The sequence below is a fragment of the Lactuca sativa genome, chromosome 7, assembly GCF_002870075.4.
Source record: "Lactuca sativa cultivar Salinas chromosome 7, Lsat_Salinas_v11, whole genome shotgun sequence".
Classification (NCBI taxonomy): domain Eukaryota; kingdom Viridiplantae; phylum Streptophyta; class Magnoliopsida; order Asterales; family Asteraceae; genus Lactuca; species Lactuca sativa.
Genome location: NC_056629.2, coordinates 141,251,415 through 141,275,936, shown reverse-complemented (window position 1 = coordinate 141,275,936; position 24,522 = coordinate 141,251,415). Strand labels below are relative to the sequence as shown.

General features: G+C 36.0%; 1 long non-coding RNA gene across 1 annotated transcript; it reads right to left on the bottom strand.

Moving 5' to 3' along the window:
- Positions 1–1,021: 1,021 nt before the first annotated feature.
- Positions 1,022–2,540, bottom strand: LOC128127044 (uncharacterized). The gene is made up of 2 exons (XR_008225094.1): positions 1,906–2,540; positions 1,022–1,377 (listed from the first exon to the last, which is right to left on the bottom strand). It is a non-coding gene; the product is annotated as an uncharacterized LOC128127044 (long non-coding RNA).
- Positions 2,541–24,522: the final 21,982 nt, after the last annotated feature.

Sequence of the window (24,522 nt, the reverse complement as noted above, 5' to 3'; positions counted from 1 at the left end):
GCGACAGACACCTTTAGCGGTGACACATAATTTTCGCGTTATGTGTCGCCGCTAATGCTTATCGTCCCCGATCCGCGTCAAAATATGAGGTGAAACCTTAGCCGTTGATTTTGTCCCTAATCCAAGGACTGAAAATCGATAACGTACAAACCAATAGCGGCGACACCAATAGCGACGACGGTGTCGCCGCTAATACTCGAAAATTTTGACCGCCAAAGTTTCCCCCCAAAATTGTCACTGATAATACTCAAAAATTTTGACCATCAAAATTTCCCCCCAAAGGTGTCGCCGCTAATACTCTATATGTCGCCGCTAATACTCTACCTGTTGCTGCTAATTTCATTCGCAGATATAACCTCATTCAGCTCCTTCTTCCCTCTTCTATGAACTCATCTCTCTTTGTATGTAGAATGTGTATTTTATATATGTTTGTGAATTTATATGTATATTATGTATGTATTTGTGTATTAGTATGCATATATATATATATATATATATATATATATATATATATATATATATATATATATATATATATATATATATATATATATATATATATATGTGTGTGTGTGTGTGTGTTTTTATGTGTTTTTGTATATGTATGTATATGTTTTTGTATGTGTATTATGTATGTATTTGTGTATGTATGGATGTGTTTTTGGTTATATGTTTTATAAAAAATTTATAGTTTTATAACAATTTTTATAATTTTATATCGTTTCTTTTGTATATGGAAGAAAGTTTTTAAAAAAATAAAAAAATTAGAAAACTACAATTAGCGGTGACACTTTTAGTGGCGACGGAAAGTATTAGTGGCAATAAGGTATTAGCGGCGACAACCACCTTTAGCGGCAACAAATGGGGTATTAGCGACGAACCAACAGCGGCGACCTTTTAGAGGCGACGTGTCACCGCTAAAGGTATTAACGGCGACAATCATGACCTTTAGCGGCGACGTCTGTCGCCACTAATGGTCATTATTTTTGTAGTCATTGTCAAATATTTCTAGAAAAAGAAATGGACCGGAAATACCACATTTTACCAATTACAAGAACCATTATTGTATGAGACTAAAATTTATGCGCCCATACTCATACATATAGATCATTTTCAATCAAAACAAGTAGAAAAAAAAGGAAATGGTTTTAAATCTTATTTTCGGATCTTTAATTATTTGATGTGGAACAACCTCCAATACTGCTTAGCAACATATGGTATCTCCCATTTTATTCAGTCCACAGCATCCCTTCTTACAAAGTCTCGAACTTGGTGTCGAACCACATGGTTGTCGTTTCGGCGGTACTGGAACACCACTTCCACCTCCACTACCACACCCGGGTATATCTTGTTGTATCGGGGAATTGCAATCCGTAGCTGCATACATAAATTTCAAATATATATATATATATATATATATATATATATATATATATATATATATATATATATATATATATATATATATATATATATATATATATATATATATATATATATATATATATATATATATATATATATATATATATATTTCTTTTACTAAAGGACCCAAAGACCTCAACTAATAGTAGTATTTAACAATTTTGTTACTTCCGATGTGTGGATCAATAATAATTATCAAATTGTTCACTCAAGGTTTTATCAATATAACGTGTTGTTTTAAGTTGTATGGGTACGTGACATCATGCAAGTACAAGTTGTATGCTGAAAATCTGGAAATAGGCGAATGAAAAACAAATTGGTGATAGAAGAAGATACACAAATGATGTCAAACTCTGTTTTGTATTCTTGAAAATTTATTTAACTGTATACACGTACTTGGTTAAATTATAAGAAATGCTGGAACAACTTCATTTAGGGTTTTCCTATTATTAACTGTGAGATGAATAGAGAAAACCAAACCTAGTTGGCGGATATGGTGGTATGGTGTTCGAGCTGCAATGGCGATTGTCATGATGTGAGATGACGAAGTAATGACGATGAAGATGATAAGAGCCAAGGCAAGTCTTCCATCTTTTAAGAACGAGGCCATTATTGAAAGTGAATGACTAACAAATGAACTGTGTGTGTAACCATTCATCAAGGATCGATCTATTTATGCACAATCCTCCTCTAGCGTTTGTTTAAACAATGACCAAATATTTGACCATTTGGGTCAATGATATACGTATTAATTATTAAGCAGTAACGGAAACTGGTAGGAAAAGAGTATGGCTCACCGTTTTTAGCCGCCTAAGAAATCCTACCTTCTCACTCATTTCCTGAATTTTCACTGTTGTTAGACGCTCCTTCTACATATAGGGTTAAGAAAGGCGAAGTTGTGCAAAAGGCTGGAGAAGATGTAACCACGATGCCTACCAAGGGCTTTGTTTTAGGAACAGCACAATCGTTTGACAAAGAACATTAGTTCACATTCAACGCATCTGCCAAAGATATTGACCTTGATTGGGAATGGGTCGTCCAAAGTTGAAAGAAGTGAACAAGTACCAAGTGGAGATAAAGAATTATTTGCTCCTCTTCATGGGAGAACTTCTCTCTCTAAATATAAGGTCTCAAGTAGTTGGTCCACCCCAGTCGACAACTCTTCCTTTATTACCCAAAACAGATTGAAAGCCCCACTTGATCGATGTTAATTACAAATGTACGGAAATTCATAAAAAGAATTGATAATCAAAAAAGGGCTAGTAAATTGTTAGCTTTATCAGTCTTTTCTCTTTATGTTGTTGTCCTTTCTCTTTAAGGTCGAGTGTTTAAGTCTTTTCACGGACATAAATAACTTTAGAAGTAGTTTAGGAATAGAATAGATTTGACATTCCAAAAAAAATTAAGGGTAAATTAGTATACATGAGTGATTAGTACAAAATTGAGTTTTGCCGACGCAAAAAAATCTGTCATTAAAGACATTACGACGTTTTTTTTATTAAATGTGTGAGGAAATGCGGTGTCATTGATGAGAGTTTAGAGATGGAGGAATTATCTTTCTGATTCTTATTCACCTCACGTGTAACAACGAGTACAACTACATCTATTTAGATAACAAGAAATAACAAATTAAGCTAAAAACTAGTTACACATGTGTTCCTATCTAAGTGGCAACTAAGCCACTTTATTTCCTCCAAACCTAGTCAGAAAACCAAGTTTTCTATTTATCCAAATCTAACCCATGACACCCGTTCGCCTATTGCCCGTTAACCCGCTAAACAAACCGATTAAGCCAACATATATGTTATGATGATGTTGAATTATAGTGACTATCTTATTTTGATAACCGTCACCAATAATACATATATATATATATATATATATATATATATATATATATATATATATATATATATATATATATATATATATATATAGTGACTTTTAATTTATTTTACATGACTATTATGTACCTTTTGTCACCAATTAGAAGGTAATGAGTCATCATAAAATAGTTTTAGTGACAAGAATATTATTATAAAATGACGTGTATACATTACTCACTCACAAGAAATTCGATGGTGACCATAAAGGATTTATAGCGGCGTGTTTTTTTTTTTTTTTCTAATGGCAAATGTTGACATATATTTACCTTGATGAGTTATGAAATCAATAAACGAATCAAAACAAACGTAAAGGTATAAACACTTCATGTAAATGATTTTTTAAGCTCATACTAATCACGAAAATAGAATAGAGTACAAAGTGATAATGAAAGTGTTATGCGCGAATGTAGATTAAATGTTTTTCAAGTTGTGCTTCTCGTATTAAGAAGACTCCAATTGGATAGTAATGCACGCGCATCTCATATGTTTATGTTTTAGACTTCCGTTTTTTTGATGTATGATACAAGGGTTTTCACATGACATGTTTTTGGGATTTTAGAACTATTGGTAATTCATTTTTTTGTTACACTCAGTTTCGGATTGCTTCATTATTCTGGGCTGTGGCCCAATCATCAGTTGTCATGAGGCTTCGTGCCTTGGGGAAAAAATGATTTGGCCCTTTTTGAATGTGGGTGTTATAGTTTTAGTGATCCAAGAGTTCAATTGTGTTTCAGAGCCCAAGAGTATAATCGTAATTAAGGCAGTTCGGGTCTTCATGAATTTTGGGTTATTGTTCGGGAGGTTTTAAGGTAGGGTGTGTTTTTAGAAGTGTAGGGATTCTCGTCACCTTTCCGTGGATATAAAGTTCGTCGGAAACGGACTTAGAACGAAGACGTTAGAGCCAAGTGAAGTTAGGGTTTTAGAGGTTCAATGAGTACGCGGGGCGTACTCATTGTGAACACCGAGCGTAGAGGTTTAAGTGGTCACGGATGGTCTTTGAGTACGTTGGGCGTACTAAGGGGTACACAAGGCGTACTCCCTTCAGATCAAAAGCCTAGTTTTGGGGTTCCTACCCTATATCAACATCATTATGGTCTTCATTTGGGTCTTTTAAGTCAGCCTCCATCCCCTTTCATCTAACTTTAAACCCTAGAGTGCCTTAAGTGAGTCTTGGAGCTTGGAAGAGTGTTTGTGGTGGCTTGTGCAAGAGAAGGAGAAGTTTAAAGACTAGCTATCTTGAAAGGAGCTTAAAGATCCAAAAGTTACATCATCATTTCGTGATCTTGAAAGTATAAAGTCTCTATCTTGCTCACACTTCGGTTAGATCTTATTTTGGGTTTGTTCTTAGTCATTTTAGCCTCTTTTGGTGGTTCTTATGAGCTATAGTTGTTTTAGAGGATTAATCTTGTGGATCCGGACGTTTTAGGTATCCCAAAGGCATAAAAATGTAATATTTATGGTTTATTTGGAGTCATGCATGTGTTAAGACCTTTCATTAAGCTATTTTGAGCTCTAGAGTCCCATTAAGCCATGTATGCGAGTAAATTTGTCAACTTTACGTAATAAGTCATCTATGGGAATCAGATCTGAGAGTTTAGAGCAAGGATTTAAGTTACTAAGTGCTTAATGGCGGAGATTGGGGTTTAAGGGAGTACGTTGGGCGTACCCATCTGGTATGTTGCGGGTACTGGCCCAAAGGGTGTACGCTGGGTGTACCGGCTGAGTACGCGGAGCATACTCTTCCTATTTTACCTTTTTTGTTTTGTTGACTTTTATCGGGCATTTGACCTTTGACTAGAAGTGGACTAGGGTGGACCATTGGATATTTTGGGCCTTTCTGGATATTGGCCCTTCTCAGGATAGGTCCATGATGGATTTGGGCCTAATTTGGATATTTGGGCCTTATTGGGCCTGGTGGTGTCATTTTGGATTTGGGTTATCGTTTGGGCGTGACTTGATTGGGGTTTGTTGAACCAGCTGTGAATATGTGTTTTTTATTAGGAATAAGTTATTGGGCTTTAGGGTACGACCCATATAAGGGTTGGGCCCAATTTAGAAAATTGGGTCATAAGTGGGCCTTGGATGACTTTTGGTTTATGGGCCTTTTGATGGGGAGTTTGGGCCTTAATCTTGGACAAAACGAGGTGAAGGTTAAAATGGTGTTTTACCTTATTTATGGATTATTGGATTTTGTATAGAAACCAATTGTTAATTGGGTGTTATTTGTTTGATAGGGCGGGGATTCTAGTGGATCTGCAGTTAGAGATATTTTCATGTGACCAACTGTTTAGGTGAGTTTCCTCACTAGGTTTAGCGAGTCTAAAGCACCAAGGTTGACCCTCGTTTGGTTATGTTATTATACTTGTTTTTCTGTGTGATACTTGTATATGTATGTTTATTGGGTGAGGACCCTTATGCAAGTGTGGGCGGGGCCCGTATCTCATTTGGGCGGGGCCTGTTATATGATATGTATGGTATGTGGTATTTTGGGGAACTCACTAAGCTTTGTGCTTACAATTTGTGGTTTATGGTTTCAGGTACTTCCGGTTCGAAAGGGAAGAGCCCGGCTTGATCGCAACACATACACCCATTTTTTTCCGCAATTCATGAGTTTGGGATTTTACTCTGATAATTGTTTTACTTTGGAATACCTTTAAATGTTTGAATAAAGATAAATGAATGTTTGAATACATATTAAAATGAAATTTTACCCTATGGTTTTCGGGACGTTACAAGTTGGTATCAGAGCCTTGGTTTGAGGGATTCGGGAATACTGAGGATTTGGTGAAAATTTTCGTAAAATAAATGTCTTATCAGAAAGGATTTCTAATCAAAGAAAATGGTGTGATGCGTGCAATCGGCCGAACTCAAGTAAGTGGTTCCCAAAATACCAATACATGTTTATTATGATATATGATACGATTATGAGAATTGCATGCTAGATTATGGCTAAGGATCTGCTCAGTATAATATGATAAGAGATATTCCTTTATATGCCTGATTGTATGAGCTTTAGAATTGCATGCTAGTATGAATTTCTGATAAGTGGATACAATGGCTTTATTAGTGTATGTTGGTTAGATTTTTTGTTGCCTGAATGCATGCTGATTGCTTTGTGGTTTGTGAGACTCTTAGTGATGTGGACCAGCTACTAAGTGAAACATCCCGGAAATCAAGGGTAAAAAAAATTCATTTTTAATATATAAATTCCAAAATCCATTTACATTTGTCCAAGAATTAAGATATTCCAAATTAAAAACCATTATCAGAGTAATTCCCAAAATCATAAGCTGCGGAAAAACATAGGTGTGTCCGCTGCGATCAAGCTGAGCCCTTCCTTTTCAAACCGGAAGTACCTGAAACCATAAAGCACAAACTATAAGCACAAAGCTTAGTGATTTCCCCAAATACCACATACTGAACATATCATATGAGCCATACATATCATACATATCCAATCAATCAATAAAAGTATTATGTGCCAACCATAGTCTTGCCATTATGCCACGAGCCGTCTCGCGCTCTTCCTTGTCAGGTCGGGGGCCAAAACCTTGGGTCTTACAGACAAGTTCCAGGAGTGAACTCCGGCTCTTCCGTGTTGGATAAGGCGTCTAAGTCCATAACTATATTTGAGATGTACTTGACCCGATCCGGCATGGTCCATTTTGGTTTCACTTCACCCGAATAATTTATATGGATAATCTTTTGAGAATAGTATACGTTATGATTTATTAATATACTATAAGTTCTAATATATTAATATGAAATCATATTATTTAATTAGTATTGATCTAAAATTAATTTGGAATTAATTTAGTGATCAAAAGTGTGACTAATTAAATATGGACTCTTGTATTTATATAGTGTGAGCTAATGCTTATTTAGAATGGGCTAGGCTTGCATGGTAAGCCCATGGAGCTTTAACCCATGGATCTCATGGAAATGAAAGGTCATGGGTATTAAGGTTTACATGGATGTAACCCTAATCCATTACAATATATAAAGGGGTCATTGGCAATTGAAATGGCACTAGTTTTTGTGTGAGAACTAAGGGTGGCGATTTCTAGAAGTGTTCTACTATTCTCTCAAGTTTCCAAGGTTTGTGGTGATTTGTGACTTCCATTTGATGCATCCACATTATTGGTGCTAGGCTCTCAAACTTCAAGCAATCAACCACTACTAAAAGGTATGTAACTCTACTAGCTTATTATGTTTCAAAGTTCCCCATGCCATGCTAGTTAGGTTAAGAACCCCGGAAAAGAAAATTTGCATGTATCTTAGTAAAACATAGATCCAAGGTTTCTAGGATTGCATGTACACCATAGGAGTGTTAGAATGCTCAAAACCCATCAGTGGTATCAGAGCCTAGGCTTTTTCTCTTGATACTTGATGCAAATTGTTGAAAAAACTCAAGTTTTCTGCATTCTGCAGCATGAACTCGCCGAATCCATGGGGGGACTCGACGAGCCCATGTGATAATTCATCCTACTCGTCGAGTAGGTTCGTGGACTCGACGAGTAGGAGCCCCTGAATGCAGATTTTTGCGTTTTTATGCTAGAAATGGACTAGAAACATTACCCTAAATTGTTTTGGTCTTATAAAAGTTGTTTTAGTTGGTGTAATGGTTATGCTAATCCATTTTCAATAGCTATTATCAAAATTTCAAGTTCTGTATGGTTTATTTATGATTCTTGAAATTGTTGATATGAATGTTCATGAACTTATGAGTTTAGAAGATCATAAGAATTATTTGCAACTTGCTTGGTAGTTTAATTCTTGATCTTTATGTGTTTTAATGGAATCCATAATTTGTAATCAAGTTATGGATTACCAAAAGTCACTCTTTTAAAGTCCATTAAAGAAACACATAGGTTACATAAAATGAAAAGTCTCTCATTTTAATAAAGCATTAACTCATAAGTTATAAAGATGAAAAGTTCTGAAAGTTACAAAACTTAACCTCAAGTTTTGGAACATGTAAAGTCTCACACACTTTGGTAAAACTTTAGTTCCAACCCTTAGAATTTTAAAAGTTAAAATTCAACCGTTATACTTTATAATATTATAAGTTTAATACTCCCTCCGTCCGAATATTATAGTCCATCTTTCATTTTTGGTTTGTCCTAAAATAATAGTCCACTTCTAAAAATAAATAGCATTTTTACCAAAATACCCTTCATTATTACTTAACCAACTAAGCTTTTAATGGAACATTAAATGCAAAGTAAGGACAAAATTGTCATTTTATTGTATAAAGTTAGTGGTAATTAATGCTTCCTTAATCTGTGTGTTTTTTGTCTGTGGACAATAATATTGGGACGGAGGGAGTAATAATTATATATGTATAAGAACAAGTCGTTTTACCGTTAGTAGGCCTCATTCACAAAGCTGGTCTATAAGGGGGTATAAGGTTGTTGCCTATAAAATTGCAGCTTAATGGGTGTCCACTCTCATCCACCGCTTCCTTGACTGGTGTAGGGTCGTTAGCCGAATGGGTAAGAGAATGAGTTTAATCCTCATTAAAAGTATGATGAGTGTAAAGTAACTAAATGTTTTTATGAATTCCCAATCTTAGCTACTTTAGGAAAATGTGAATAAGGTGCTAACCTATGAAATTACACTTTGCACTTTGATTAAGTCGTTAGTGGAGCGTGTGTGGTTAACCGGCACACTAACTCGGACTTAACAAGGTAGGAAAAGGGTGGCTTAAGGTTTATTATAGATCGGTGGAGCGCGTGTGGTTAACCGGCACATCTGTTAGGTAATAAACATTAAGAGTACCAAGTAATTTGCATGGTTACTTCACACCTTGTTTTGTGATCCTTGGCATCCCAGTCACAAAACCTGAAGGGCACACTCGAGATTGAAACATGTCATTGAAAAGAATCTAGGAGTTTCAAAACCAATTAAAACCTAATAATTTATTTTGTTTTTCATGGTGGAAATTGGTGAATCGTCATTCACCTACCTTAAAATATTTTATAGCTTGGATTACGACATCTCTCTTCTATGTTATAAAATATTGTGTTGGGTCCCAGCCTTAATATTACATTTGGGTATCTTATTAACGACTATCTTTATATCTAATCTAAACTTGTCTTTCTTCTTTTTAGATGTCTTCCAACAATGTTGCTTCTGGCTCAAACCCTACCGGATCCTTCTCTCTCATAAACCTTTATGGGAGAGTCATCTTCGATGGATCCAACTTTATTGATTAGATCAGGAACATCAAGATGGTCACTCGGTATGAGGACAAGGAATATGTCCTCAACAAGGATCTTAAGGAACTTGATGAGTCGCCTGCTACTCCTGAGGAGATCGCTGAATACCAGGCACATGAGAGAGATGCCACTAAGGTGGCATGTATCATGTTGGACACAATGACAGCCGAGCTCCAAAAGTCCTATGAGGACTATTACCCTTTTGAGATGCATCAGGACTTGATGGACCGCTACCATCAGAGTGCTCGTCAAGAGTAGTATGAAATCATCTCCTCCATGATAACAACCCAGATGAAGGATGGTGAACCCATCATGGGCCACATGCAGAAAATGCAAAGGTATGTGGACCGTTTGCTGAAACTGAATGTGAACTTCCTCGAGGAGTTGGCAATTGAAATCATTTTGCACTCCTTACCTTCGTGTTATGATCAATTCCGAATGACATACCACATGAACAAGGAGGAAGTTACACTCAGCAAACTTCAAGGACTCTTGAAGACCGCCGAAAGTGGTCTTAAGGGTAAATTGGTTGTTACCACTCCTACTCCTACCGTGATCCCTTTCTTGGCAATCGGGCAAGGCAAAGGAAAGAAGAGGAAGATCCCTTCGAAGGGTACCAAGGGAAAGTCCCTTGATGGCTCCTCTTCAAGTGAAACCAAGAAAGGTTCTGTCACTCCTTCTACAAACCCTAAAGAGGCCGAATGCTTCTATTGCCATGAAAAGTCGCACTGGAAGCGAAACTGCCCAAAGTACCTGCAAAGGTTATGGATGGGAAAGTAAAACCCAATCATGCAGGTATTTACAATATATTGTCTAATAACTCACCCCATTATAATTCTTGGGTCCTTGATACTAGTCGTGGTATTCACATATGTTTTGATTTGCAGGGACTAAGAAGAAGTGAGAATGTGGAGCATGAGAAGATAAACTTGATCATGGGGAATAGGAAAGCTTCACCTGTCACCAAGATTGGAATTTATTCTTTGATACTAAGTAGTGGGTTAGTGTTCGATTTGAATAAGTGTTGTTACTCGTCTAAAATGGCGAGAAATATTATTTCCTTTCATGGTTTGTACAAACAAGGTTTTACCTTTTCGTTTGATAATGAATTGTTGGGTTTTGAGCATTCTAACACTCCTAAGTGTACATGCAACCCTAAATACCTTGGATCTATGTTTTCTCTATTATACATGCAAATAAGAACATCCAAGGTATTATCCTAATCTAGTATACAAAACAATGACTATAGCAAGTTAGAATACATACCTTTTTGGTGTAGAAAGTCTTCATGAAGCTTGAGTGCCTAGTGCCCCAAGTGTGACACCTCAAATGGTTCACACAACACCAAATACACTTGGAATAACTTGAGAGAATTCTACACTTCATGAAAATCGGCTAGCCCTTTCTTACTCTCTCTAGTGGCCGATTTTTCCCAAGAATGTGATCTTTATATAGTGTTACAATTAGGGTAAACTCTTAATTGTCATGGCTTTCCATTTCCTTGGATCCATGGGTTCAAATACACCATGGAGCATCCATGAACCATCCTATGGGTTTTAGCCCAACTTGATTATCCATGGAGCATTAGTCCACTATACAAGTATGGATGATTTACACAATCAACCCATATATTTAATTAGTCTTCTTTTGATCACTTAATTAATCCTAGATTAATTCTTGATCAATACTAATTAAATAATCTCATTATTCTTATTATTAATATACTAGAACTTATAATATATTAATAACTATGAGTGTCTTATTTTTCTCATTTAGTCTATCCAAGTGCATGATGCCATGCAACCCAAATGGACCATGCCGGGTCGGGTCAAGTCTTACCAATTATAGTTATGGACTTAGACATTAATCCAACAGTCTCCCACTTGGATAAGTCTAAAACTATTATTGCGTATGACTTCAGGAACCAACTGGCAATCGTAGCTCTCAAAAGCTTCTGTCGAACTCTGACCTTGTCGATGAACTCTGACCTTTGTCAATGACTTGTCCATTAGATAAGGGATCATATATTCCTCCATTCTAGATATCATATGGACTGAGACATGGATTATAATCATTCTCTCTGTCCATTTGTTGTTTCCCGATTTCCGATTTATGACGACTGACTAATTGAACAAATCAAATCAGTCTTGGCCCGGCCGAGCACTTCCATTTGTCATCATCAAATCATCGAGGGGCCCACAGATATCGCTTTTATCCCGAAGGTAAAAGGAACGGATAAACTTCGACTCATATGGCTTGTTCTACTACTTGTTGAATCATACACAAAGGCACGTTTTATAACACCGAGTTACCGTATGCGTTTTCGTGCAATCAATGTACAACCAACTCATAGTAACAACTCATATCTCTAGCTTTGAAGAATATAAGATATTATCGTCTCATGATCACTCGTGATAAAATCCATGAAGTGATTCCAATGAGCGCGGGTTGAATCCAATACTCAGAACTTATGAGCACTCATGAGTGTTGTAGCCCTTTGTCCAACACCTTAGACCTCTACAAGCCAACCCATGACAGTCTTAATTCATATCTACTTCCAACATATGACCGACTGTGGATGGTTTGAATAACTTAGTCATTCCAGAAGAATAACCCAGTTTATTCGGGAAGTCAAAACATGCAAAATGAAACACAATAATAATTGAATCCAATATGGTATCAACCCTTTGAACATAAATAAAACACCTTTTATTTATCACCATATGATTACACATTATTCATTGTATACTGTTTCAGCTATCAACTTTATTCTTGAATTTAAAACAATAGTTGTCCCATGCTCCAAGCATGTACACTATGTTTTCTTAAACACTAGTCATGCCATACACCAAGTATGCATACTATGTTTGTCTATGATCTTTACTTTGTGAACTAGATCAATTGAACATAACTTCAATGATTCTCTTTTCACACTCCCAAATCCTTACTGCAAATGCAAGAATTCCAAATTCATGCCATTTACTGAAATCTGTTAGATTCTAAACTTATATGCATTGATCCTCTTGTAACGATTATGCACAAACTCACAAAGACTTGGCAACAATCATTACAGAGTATTTCAAAGGAGATCAACTCCTTGGAAACATCCTTCTTGCATTAAGTTTCCTTAATCTTACACAGATTGAAATTTCTAACTTTGAAACATTTCCAGATTCCATTTTGACTATCACTTCTGAACAAGAGTTGCCTCCTTACAGATTATGTCAATATGGTCCTTCCAGAATTATCACTATACTTCCAACTGTCCTTGAGTAACCAATCTTTTGTAAACCTTAGATTGTTCTCGACAATTGTTTAATCCTTTTAGTCATATCCAGTTCTAAACCTTTTCCCTTCTTAATGCCCCAGGCATTTGGAAAATTTTAGAAAGGATGAATATAGCACATGTAATCGATCCTATATCCGAAGCATATGGGACACGATTCATGATGTCTCACATAAAGACTAAACCAGTCTTTTGCTATACTATTACCATTTCAATTTGCCAAGTTCTCACAATTCAGATTATGAAAAGGGATGCCGTAATCATAATCGAATTTTAGAACGCAAATAATGGACCCATATACAGAATTTCCTTGTGTTGAGCCATTCCAACGTGAAATTCATATATATTTCCTTGACTAAATGATTAAAACCTCACGATCTAAGCTTATAGATTTGAGATGAAGTATAATTTCCTTTCCCTTAATTATAGCAAAACAACTTTTTCCCAATTGAAACTTTTGTTTTCTATAATTAACATTGCTAACTTGCAATACTTATCATAATTATCATGCTCCCACTAACATGATGATTATTAGCATAACACTTATGCTTCCACTAGCTTTGACATGTACTCAGAAATCAGCTAGACTTCTAGAAATCAATACTTCATTGACTTTCTTACCAAAGTTCAGATTTCTGATACTAGATTGTTTTGATAAGACTTTATCAAAATCATACACCTTCCTTAGATAGCACACTTGTGAGTCTAAACAATTATGAAGAGGGATGCCGTAATCATAATGGTTAGACCTTTTTGCCACTTCTCACAAGTCCAGGTTAGTGTGCCGGTTAACCACACACGCTCCACTAACAACATTGAGAATGCAAATATCACAATTGCTATCTAGATAAAATCTACTTAGTGAAAGTGTTTCCTCACCATCATTTTCATGAATCGGAGAGAAACCTTATGACACTTAGATTTAATGGTGTATGTGTTCTTATCCATGTGAATTGTCAAAACCATAGTCACAAGACAAGGATAATGACAAATCCAAACTCATATGGATTGAACTCAATCTCAACTTCTTGCCACCTGGCAGCTCAAGGGCCTACCATTGCTTCCAAGTTGTTATGCAACACATTGAGAACTCTAAGAACTCATATGCAAAGCCACCTTTAACTGGAATGGGCACAGAATATGTCAACACGATAGGTTATAAACCTCAAGTCGTGTGCTAGTGAAGAACTTCAGGTTTATTCTTGATTAGTTCTTGAGACTTTCAAGACCTTTAAGACTCCCACTGTCCTCTTGATCTATAAGACTCCCTTGTCAAACATCCAAGAGATAGTGAGGATTCTAATCAAGACAAACACTTCACACAATTGGCCTAAGTTGGTCTTTGTTTTATCCAAAACATCACAACTTACCAATTTCAAATGTACAAGAGTAGAAAACTTTTACTCTTACATTTGACAAGTGTTTTAAACCTTCTTTTGAGACATGTCACTCAAGTTACAATCTTGGAGTATGACTCTAAGACTTGTATTGGAACGAAGTATGACTCATCTTCTTGATTTAACCATTTCAACAATTCAAGTTCCTTTTCTTAGTCATAAAAAATGCACTAAGATTTTCCTTAGAGAACTAATTTTGATATGGTTTCTTAATCATTAAGATGATCACAAAATTGATACTAAAGTACTCTCCCATCTTTTCATATTTGAGAAACTTTTATCCTTCTGCCTAATTTGATTCTTCTTATTCGCTCTGCCATACATTGGAACCTTTTCCAATGTCTCAGAGTTACACTTAAGCTTGTAAGTATAATCATGTTTACTGAGCTTTAGTAAACTATGACGAATAGTCTTATCAATCTTTTATGGTGGACTTAATCAGTGCACAAGAATGTGTACTCGATCCCTTAGTCCTTTACTTGACTCACACATCCATGTGACCCAGTAATTAGTCTTAATTTTCCAATACTTGAAAGGTTCTCATTCATCATGCTATACAACTTTCATGATTCCAAGTCCCGGTCCAAATGAAACTTGGGTGATGAGAATCTTTCCTTATTTGGTAAATTTTGACATTACCACAAATGAGAGAATCAATTTCATATTTCCACTCTTGCTATTAATGGAATCATATAAGCAACAATTTTTCCTCAAATGCCATTGTAAGGATATTTTAAAATAAATAAAATCAAAATTTTTTCTTTTATTTTAAAACTTTGCGGAAAAACTTATCCTTACAATCCATATGAAAACTTGTTGTTATCTATTCCTAAGAAATATCTCATAACTCCTAAGAAGTAGCTCAAGAATCCGATATTCAAATTATGCGATAGAAATCCATCTATGCGATCAGATTCAGCATATTCTTTCTTTAAGTTTCTTCACTTTTCCTTTGATTCTTAAAACATCACCATGTGACCCAGTCACATCAAGTATTAAGAATCTCAGAATAGAAACTTAACAGAGTTAGATAGTGGACTTTACCTGAAGTAGAGTCAAACTTATTGACTTTAACATCCTTAGGTAAATTTTGGCAGCTTTGCAACCAATGCCCCTTCCTTTGGCAATATAAACATATGGACCCTTTGATAATGGTACACGAGACTATCACAGACTTAGCTTTTCTCTTTACCATTTGGTCAACCGAGTTGACTATGGCCGATCCCTTTCCACCGGGAAGAGAGAGCTTTACTAGATATCCAATGTCATCATTGTCAATGTCGATAAAGTTTTAGGAAGTTGATCTTAACAAAGAGATAAGATCATTAAGGGTCTTGTCATAGTCTGTTTCATAGGTGTTCCAAAAGAACTCACTATGTGACTTAGAAAGTGATTGAATCACCACCTTTCTCAAGACTTTGACACCCAACTCTCCCGGCTTGTCAATATGTGACTACATCTCCAAGATGTGTTCACACCTAGACCTTGCCTTGCCAATAGGGCTTGAGTAACCTTAAACTTTTCAAGAACTTGTGGGTTAGGGAGAATAGTTGGAGGAGGAGAAAGAAGTATGATATCCCTGGGACATCATCTTCATTAGGAAACCTTGTTTCAAGAGATTCGGGAAGATCATAGGAGTCTAAACCAGACATCTTTTGGGAGATATTCAAGATAGTTGATTTAAAGTCCTTAATATGACACCCAATATGAAATATTAAGGCTAGGACCCAACAAACTATTTTATAACTTAGAAGAGGTATGCCGTAATCCAAGCTATAAAATATTTGAAGGTAGGTGAATGACGATTCACCAATTTCCACCAAGATAAACGAAATGTATTATTAGGTTTTAATTGGTTTTGAAACTCCTAGATCTTTGAGATTCATTGAACTGTTCAAAGGCATGTTTCAATCTCGAGTGTGCCCTTCAGGTTTTGTGACTGGGATGCCGAGGATCACAAAACAAGGTGTGAAGTAACCATGCAAATTACTTGGTATCCTTAAGTGTTTACCCCTTAATCGATGTGCTGGTTACCCACACACGCTCCATCGATACTATGATAAACATTAAGTTACCCTTTGCCTACCTTGTTAAATACGAGTTAGTGTGCCGGTTAACCACACACGCTCCACTAACCGACTTAAACAAAGTGCAAAGTGTAATTTCATGGATTAGCACCTTATTCACTTTTTCCTAAGTAACTAAGATTGGGTATTATTAAGAGTTTAGTTACTTAGTACTATCATTAATACTTTTAATGAAGGGAGAATTCTAGTCCTGTCAAACCCGTTCGGCTAACGACCCTCCACCAGTCAAGCAAGCGGTGGGTGAGAGTGGACACCCATTAAGTTGCCATTTTATAGGCAACAACCTTATACCCACCTTATAGACCGGCTTCGTGAATGAGGCGTACTAGCGGTAAGACTGACTTTACTCTTATACGTATATATATTATTAACTTATAATACTATAAAGTATAAGGGTTGAATTTTAACTTTTAAAATTCTAAGGGCTAACTTGGAATTAAAGTATTCATAAGGAAAACTTTTCAAATTCCAAAACTTGAGGGCAAGTTTTGAAACTATTCAAAACTAATTAATTCCATAACTTATGTGTTTAAAGTAGTTTTAATCCAAAAACTCTTCAAGTTCCATAACTTGAGGACAAGTTATGGAAGACTTTAAACTAATAAAAGAACTAACTTTTCCTTTATTTTATAACTTATGGATTTAATTATGGTTACATATTTTTCTTTAATGAAGTGACTCTTGAACTTCCATAACTTGAGGACAAGTTATGGAGTCATAAAAAATTATTCAATGACACAAGACTCTTCATTTTGTAACCATTGCCAACTTTTATGAGTTTTATGAGTCTTTAATGTGACTCTTCATGTAACTTGAGGACAAGTTACACAAACACATTTTATACTCAACTCTTAGATTAAAATGGATTGAAAACAACTATTTCAATTAACTTTTCTGTTAATCTAAGCAACTCATAAGAACAAGATAATTCAAATCAAACTTTTTCATGTAATTAGTCTAAACCTTAAACTAATACAAAACATGAATCTATTGACAATTATCTTTGAAAATGGATTAGCATGAACATTACCACATCAAAAACAAGTTTATAAGTTCAAAAACAACTTAGGGTAATGTTCCTAGTCCATTTCTAGCCAAAAAAGTCGAGTTTATGCTGTCTAGGGGTCCAACTCGTCGAGTGTACGAACCAACTTGGCGAGTTGGATGCTTTTTGCCTTGGACTCGGCGAGTCCATTCATGGACTCGGCGAGTCTTCTGGGCAGACAGCATCAAAACTCGTTTTTTCAGCTCCTTTTGCAAGTATAACAAGAAAACAAGCCTAGGCTCTGATACCACTATTGGGTTTTGAGCATTCTAACACTCCTAAGTGTACATGCAACCCTAAATACCTTGGATCTATGTTTTCTCTATTATACATGCAAATAAGAACATCCAAGGTATTATCCTAATCTAGCATACAAAACAATGACTATAGCAAGTTAGAATACATACCTTTTTGGTGTAGAAAGTCTTCATGAAGCTTGAGTGCCTAGTGCCCCAAGTGTGACACCTCAAATGGTTCACACAACACCAAATACACTTGGAATAACTTGAGAGAATTCTACACTTCATGAAAATCGGCTAGCCCTTTCTTACTCTCTCTAGTGGCCGATTTTTCCCAAGAATGTGATCTTTATATAGTGTTACAATTAGGGTAAACTCTTAATTGTCATGGCTTTCCATTTCCTTGGATCCATGGGTTCAAATACACCATGGAGCATCCATGAACCATCCTATGGGTTTTAGCCCAACTTGATTATCCATGGAGCATTAGCCCACTATACAAGTATGGATGATTTACACAATCAACCCATATATTTAATTAGTCTTCTTTTGATTACTTAATTAATCCTAGATTAATTCTTGATCAATACTAATTAAATAATCTCATTATTCTTATTATTAATATACTAGAACTTATAATATATTAATAACTATGAGTGTCTTATTTCTCTCATTTAGTCTATCCAAGTGCATGATGCCATGCAACCCAAATGGACCATGCCGGGTCGGGTCAAGTCTTACCAATTATAGTTATGGACTTAGACATTAATCCAACATGAATGCGGTGGTATTAATGCCTTCTTTAATAATGTTATTTATTTTAAAGCATTACCTTGTGATGGTGTATATGAAACTGTGTCGGTTGTTGATAACCTAGGAAATAATGTATTGTGCATCGATTCTTCCACTAGCTTGGATAAAACATCATTATGGAATTGTCGTCTTGGACATGTAAGCAAGAAATGCATAGGCCAACTCCAAAAGGATGGATTCATGGAGTCATTTGACCTAAAGTCGGATGATAGTTGTGAATCTTGTTTGCTTGGGAAAATGACAAAGTCACCCTTCACTGGTTCTTGTGCTAGGGGTGAGGGTTTGTTGGATCTCATACATACTGATGTGTGTGGACCCTTCAGAACCACCACAACAGATGCTAAATGCTTCTATGTGACTTTTACTGATGATTTTAGTAGATATGGATATGTCTACTTAATCAAGCATAAGTCAGAAACCTTTAAAAAGTTCAAGGAGTTTAAACAGGAAGTGGAGAATCAGTTGGTTAGGAACATTAAGATGCTTCGATCTGATCGAGGTGGTGAGTATCTTAGTACAGAGTTCCTTGACGATCTTAAGGAATGTGGGATTGTCTCACAATTGACACCTCCCAGGACACCACAGCTTAATGGTGTGGCTGAGAGGCGTAATCGAACCTTGTTAGATATGGTTTATTCCATGATGAGTCTAGCTTCGCTACCAATCTCATTTTGGGGGTATTCCTTAGAGACTGTTGCCCATATTCTTAATCTAGTCCCTACCAAAAAGGTTGCCAAAACACCTCACAAGATGTGGACTGGAAAAGTTCCAATCTAGACCACATCAAGATTTGGGGTTGCGAGGCTTTCATGAGGCACGAGACTCGCGATAAGCTCGAACCTCGAAGTGAGAGGTGTATTTTCATCGACTACCTACAAAGATCCTTTGGTTACCTCTTCTACAGACCCAGTGATAATGTGGTCTTTGTAGCAAGGAGAGGAGTCTTTCGCGAGAGAGAGTTCATGAGCCAAGGAAACAGTGGGAGGAAAATTGACCTTGAAGAAATTCAAGAGTCAAGTGGTGAAGGAATCTCAAACCCTAGCAATCAACCTGAGGAGGAAACTCCTGTTGATCTGACAGATGAGTCTGTACCTCTGAGGCGTTCCACGAGATTTAGGAATGCACCTGAGCATTACTATGGTTTCCATATTATTGCGGAAGGTGATACACTTATCAGTGATAGCACACTGGTAAGTCTGGATGAACCTAACAACTACACAGAAGCCATGGCAGGCTTTGAGGCTACTAAATGGAAAGAGGCTATGGACAACGAGATACAGTCCATGTATGACAATCAAGTTTGGAACTTGGTTGACAATGTATCAGGTCGTAAGACAGTCGGGTGCAAATGGATCTTCAAGAAGAAGACCGACATGGATGGTAATGTACACACTTATAAGGCGCGAGTGGTTACAAAGGGCTTTTCTCAAACTCCAGGAGTTGATTATGATGAGACCTTTTCACTAGTAGCAAAGATTAAGTCTATTAGGGTTATGTTAGCCATTGCTGCATTTCATGACTATGAAATATGGCAAATGGATGTTAAAACCGCTTTCCTTAATGGAAAATTGGCTGAGGATGTTTACATGAGTCAGACAGAGGGTTTTGTTAGCGCAAAGTACCCGAATAGAGTGTGTAAGCTTGAGAAATCCATCTATGGATTGAAACAAGCACCTCGCAGATGGAATCTTTGTTTCGATGAGAAAGTCAAAGAGTTTGGTTTTTTGAGGAGCGAAGATGAATCTTGTGTATATGTCAAGGCTAGTGGGAGTATAGTTAGCTTTTTGGTAATGTATGTGGATGACATACTACTCATAGGAAATGACATCCTAACTCTGTAGGAAGTGAAGTCCTAGCTTGGGAAGTGTTTCGCTATGAAGGACCTTGGAGAAGCTGCCTATATCCTAGGGATAAGGATTTTGAAAGACAGGAGTAAAAGACTAATTGGACTTACTCAAAGCACCTATATGGATAAAGTGTTGAAAAGGTTCAACATGCAGAACTCCAAGAAAGGTGAGTTACCGATCCCGAGTAACGCCAGATTGAGTAAGACTCGGAGCTCGAGTACAGAGGCTGAGATAGTAGAGATGAGTCGAGCTCCGTATGCTTCCGTTGTAGTCTCGATCATGTATGTTATGCCTTGTACTCTTCCTGATGTGGCCTTTGCATTGAGCATGGTCAGCAGATATCAGGGGAATCCTGGTAAGGCTCACTGGACAGCGGTAAAGAACATTGTCAAGTACCTGCGGAGGACTAAGGACTGGATCCTTACCCTCGGTGGGAGTGATGACTTGAGAGTAGTATGGTATAGTGGTGCTAGCTTCTAGACTGATAGGGATAATTTCAGCTCTCAATCAGGCTGGGTCTTTACCTTAAACGAAGGAGCAAGATATAGTGGTTGATTTAACTTGCGAATCAGAGTATATAGCAGTAAACAAGGCAACAAAGGATGCGATATGGATGAAGAACTTCATCGGAGACCTTGGAGTTGTACCAGCTATAAAGGAGCCTATGGATATTTCTGTGACAACAATAGTGCGGTTGCCTTAGCCAAGGAACCAAGAGATCATTGCAGATCTAGACACATTGATAGAAAATATGACTTCATCAGACATCGAATAGAAGGGCTCCTCGTGGCAAAGAGGGTATCACCAGATAAGAACCCAGCAGATCCCCTCACGAAGGGACTGAGTAGGGTTAAGCATCTTCATCATGCAAGGTGCATAGGGCTAAAGGATGATATTAGTTTTGGAAATTAGATAGCTTTGAAATTTGTAAAGTGTAATTGACATTTGATGATAAATAAAAGTTGTTGATTATTTATAAGTAAAGTGTTGCTATCTTTTGTCAATCGTTTACTATCATTTCAATTTGCATGTTTTGACTTCCAGAATAATTATGTTATGGTATATCATATTATTCAAATTCTCCACAGTTGTTCATATGTGACAAACCGTTATTTCAAACCTATGTAATAATGTAGGTCAATTTGTACTTCTTTTTAATAATAAAGAAAATTTTTAGCATACTGTGTATATTTACATAATTGACTCTAAAATATAAAGTATTAAACAATCTCGATTGGGATGAACCAAGTGGTAAAGATTGTAACAAGGTTTCCAAAAATGTAAATAACACTAAAATCTGAGTTATAACAAAGAAGTTATGACCAATCGAAGATCCGCGACAAACCCGACAAACCACTATTCAGTGTAAAAACTGAATTTTCAATAAAAGGCTTTTTAGCCATAACAATCTAAATGAAAGTTGTAGATTATGTTAAACCGAGAACTTTCATAAAAAGAACGCCAAAATCTGACTTCGTATGAGGAAGTCATGATTTTTCTAAGTTTCAGAAAAGCAGTGTACATCTAAAAACTCGAAATAAATATCAAATGATTTTTAGCCAACACAACCTAAATGAGAATTAAAGGTCTCGTCAATAGTAGTACAACGGTAAAAAAACAGACAAAAACGGACATCGGATGAAGAATTTATGAATTTTTAACGGATTTTCCTGTCCCGGTCTTTTAAAAATAATGATATTAAAAAATAAATTCAAAATTAGTCGATGAAGTGTAAATGAAAGTCGTAGAGTATAATTTTACCTACGCGTGTATATAAAGAACGTCAAAAACGGTGTTCGTATGCGAAAGTTATGAATTTTGCAAGTTTTTTGCACAAAAATCGAAAAATGTTGAAAACCGGGAAAAATCGCATGGTCACCCTTCTGCCACATCACCTTGCATGCGAGGCCTCCCCATGTCAGACAGGTGTTCGCTGTTGATTGGATCAAAGCTGCACGTGGCGCCTCCTGATTGGACCGAAGTTCGGCCCTCTCCTGATCTGACGCGCGCCTCGCACCGGTGGCGCATTCTGAACCTCGCATCGCTGGCTCCGACTTCGGCCTCGTGGCCTTCGATGCTGATAACGCGTAGTTGCTGACTCACCTCTCGGACCGCACCCCTATATAAAGGGTGCGAGACTTCTCGGATTTTTCACACATTTCACCCCATTTTCCATTTCTTTTCACTTCTTTCATTTCCACAAAATTATGTACAACCCCTAAAGCCCCAATATCAAGTCTAAAACCCTAATCAAGCCTTTAAGCCCCGAGATTCCCAAGAAAAACAACCTCACTCCAGTCGAAACTTTGCCTGATTAAAGCCGATTTTTCGCCAAATAAACTCCTTTCCAGAAAACGAAACGCTATCCAAATCACCACTTATCAAGTGAGTTCATACCCCCGTATTTTCATAATTTCTACTGTTTTAAGGGGGGGGGGGGGGGGGATACAAGTATAACACAAGAACTTTGTGTTACAAATAAAAGATTCCAAATCATGATAAAACGACATTAATTCATCAAAAATACTCAAAATATTAAACTCTTTTATAAACTTATATTTTTCCCCAAAATTCATATATATATATATATATATATATATATATATATATATATAAGATTTAAAAGGCTTAGGACTAATAAATCATTCTAGGTCCTTTTCCTTATTTGGATGTGGACTTATAGTACCGGTTATTTGTCCGAATGTCGTTTAAATTTTACTTATATATATATATATATATATATATATATATATATATATATATATATATATATATATATATATATATATAACTGTATATGTATATAAATATAAAAGTTATTTCATCAGTTTAATTACCCTCTGTGACATGTTGAGCAAGGGGTTACATGCAAAAATAGTTAAATATCAATTCATAAAGTACATATAAATTATAATAAGTTTAATTTATGATACATAGAACAACAATTCATGATTCAAGTATACTAGAATACACCGTTTTACAAGAAACAAAGGTTTGATTCAAAACAAATCAAGGGTTTACAGCTTTCAAATACATGTTAATTCATGGATATACAATCAATCATTTATTTCATAATGATTGGGTTTTCATTATACATGTAACGTTTATATGCTTTTTATGAGACATTCAATTCAGGTTGTTTAATTCATTTAGGCAACCAAGGTAAAGTCCTGATATTATAACCAGAGTCTCCAATCAGGGGATCGAAACAAGTTGTGTGTAGATCTATATCGGGATTGACAACCCCGCACTCAGGCTGCTAGCTACTATCAGGCATACTCGCCAATGAGTGACAATTGTTATCAACAGTTTAAACGCCCACAAAGCGTTTGTTTCAGGCCATCATGATTAGTATGGTTATAATAACTCATTAAAAAGATATTAACGATACATTAGTGTATAATTAACTAAACGTAAGTACACCTTCAAAGTACTAGTTTACAGAATACAAACTACAATAGTACAATACCGTTTTCAATAACAGCTGGTGGAACCAGACACACTCTCAGTTACAAGTTTTACATAAAGAAATACAAATACAAAGCATTGATTTATAAATAGAACAGTTTTATGGGAATAAAACTACTTTTCATATACAACAGAAAATATAGAATTTTCTGGAACAGTTTACATATGCAAGAAACAGAGACATTCTTTCAAACATAAACACTTACGCACTCACTCAACTTTATGTTGATACTCTCTTTTCAAATTACTTGTATTCTCAGAGAAATAATAAACAGGTACTCCCCGAGCTTTTTGAGAAGATGGAGCTACTTTGAGTCATATCTTCTTCTTTTGTATAACTATTTTGGTTTCAATATACAATGATTGAACACATGTAAATAGGGGTGAGCAAAAACCACACCGCAATTAAAATTAACCGCAACCGATTAACCGAAACCGCAATAAAAACTGATGTTGATGTTTTTTGTTTTTCAAAAACCGCAAATTTGCGGTGCGGTGCGGTTATAGTTTTCAAAAACCGCAAATTTGCGGTGCGGTGCGGTTATTAGTTTTCAAAAACTGCAGAAAACCGCACCGCACCGCATATATTATATACAAATTTTTATTATTAATTATTAATATACTAAATAGTAAAAATAAGACAAGTTTTATGGATGAAAGAAGGATAAAATTCTAAAATACAAAAATGTTTGTTTTTTCTTCTGTTTAGCTTTGGAAAATGGTGAAATTTGATAATTTTAAGATATTTATTGTTAATTACTAGTGATTTAACGTTTTTAAGATATTAGCTGTTTGTAATTTAAGCTAA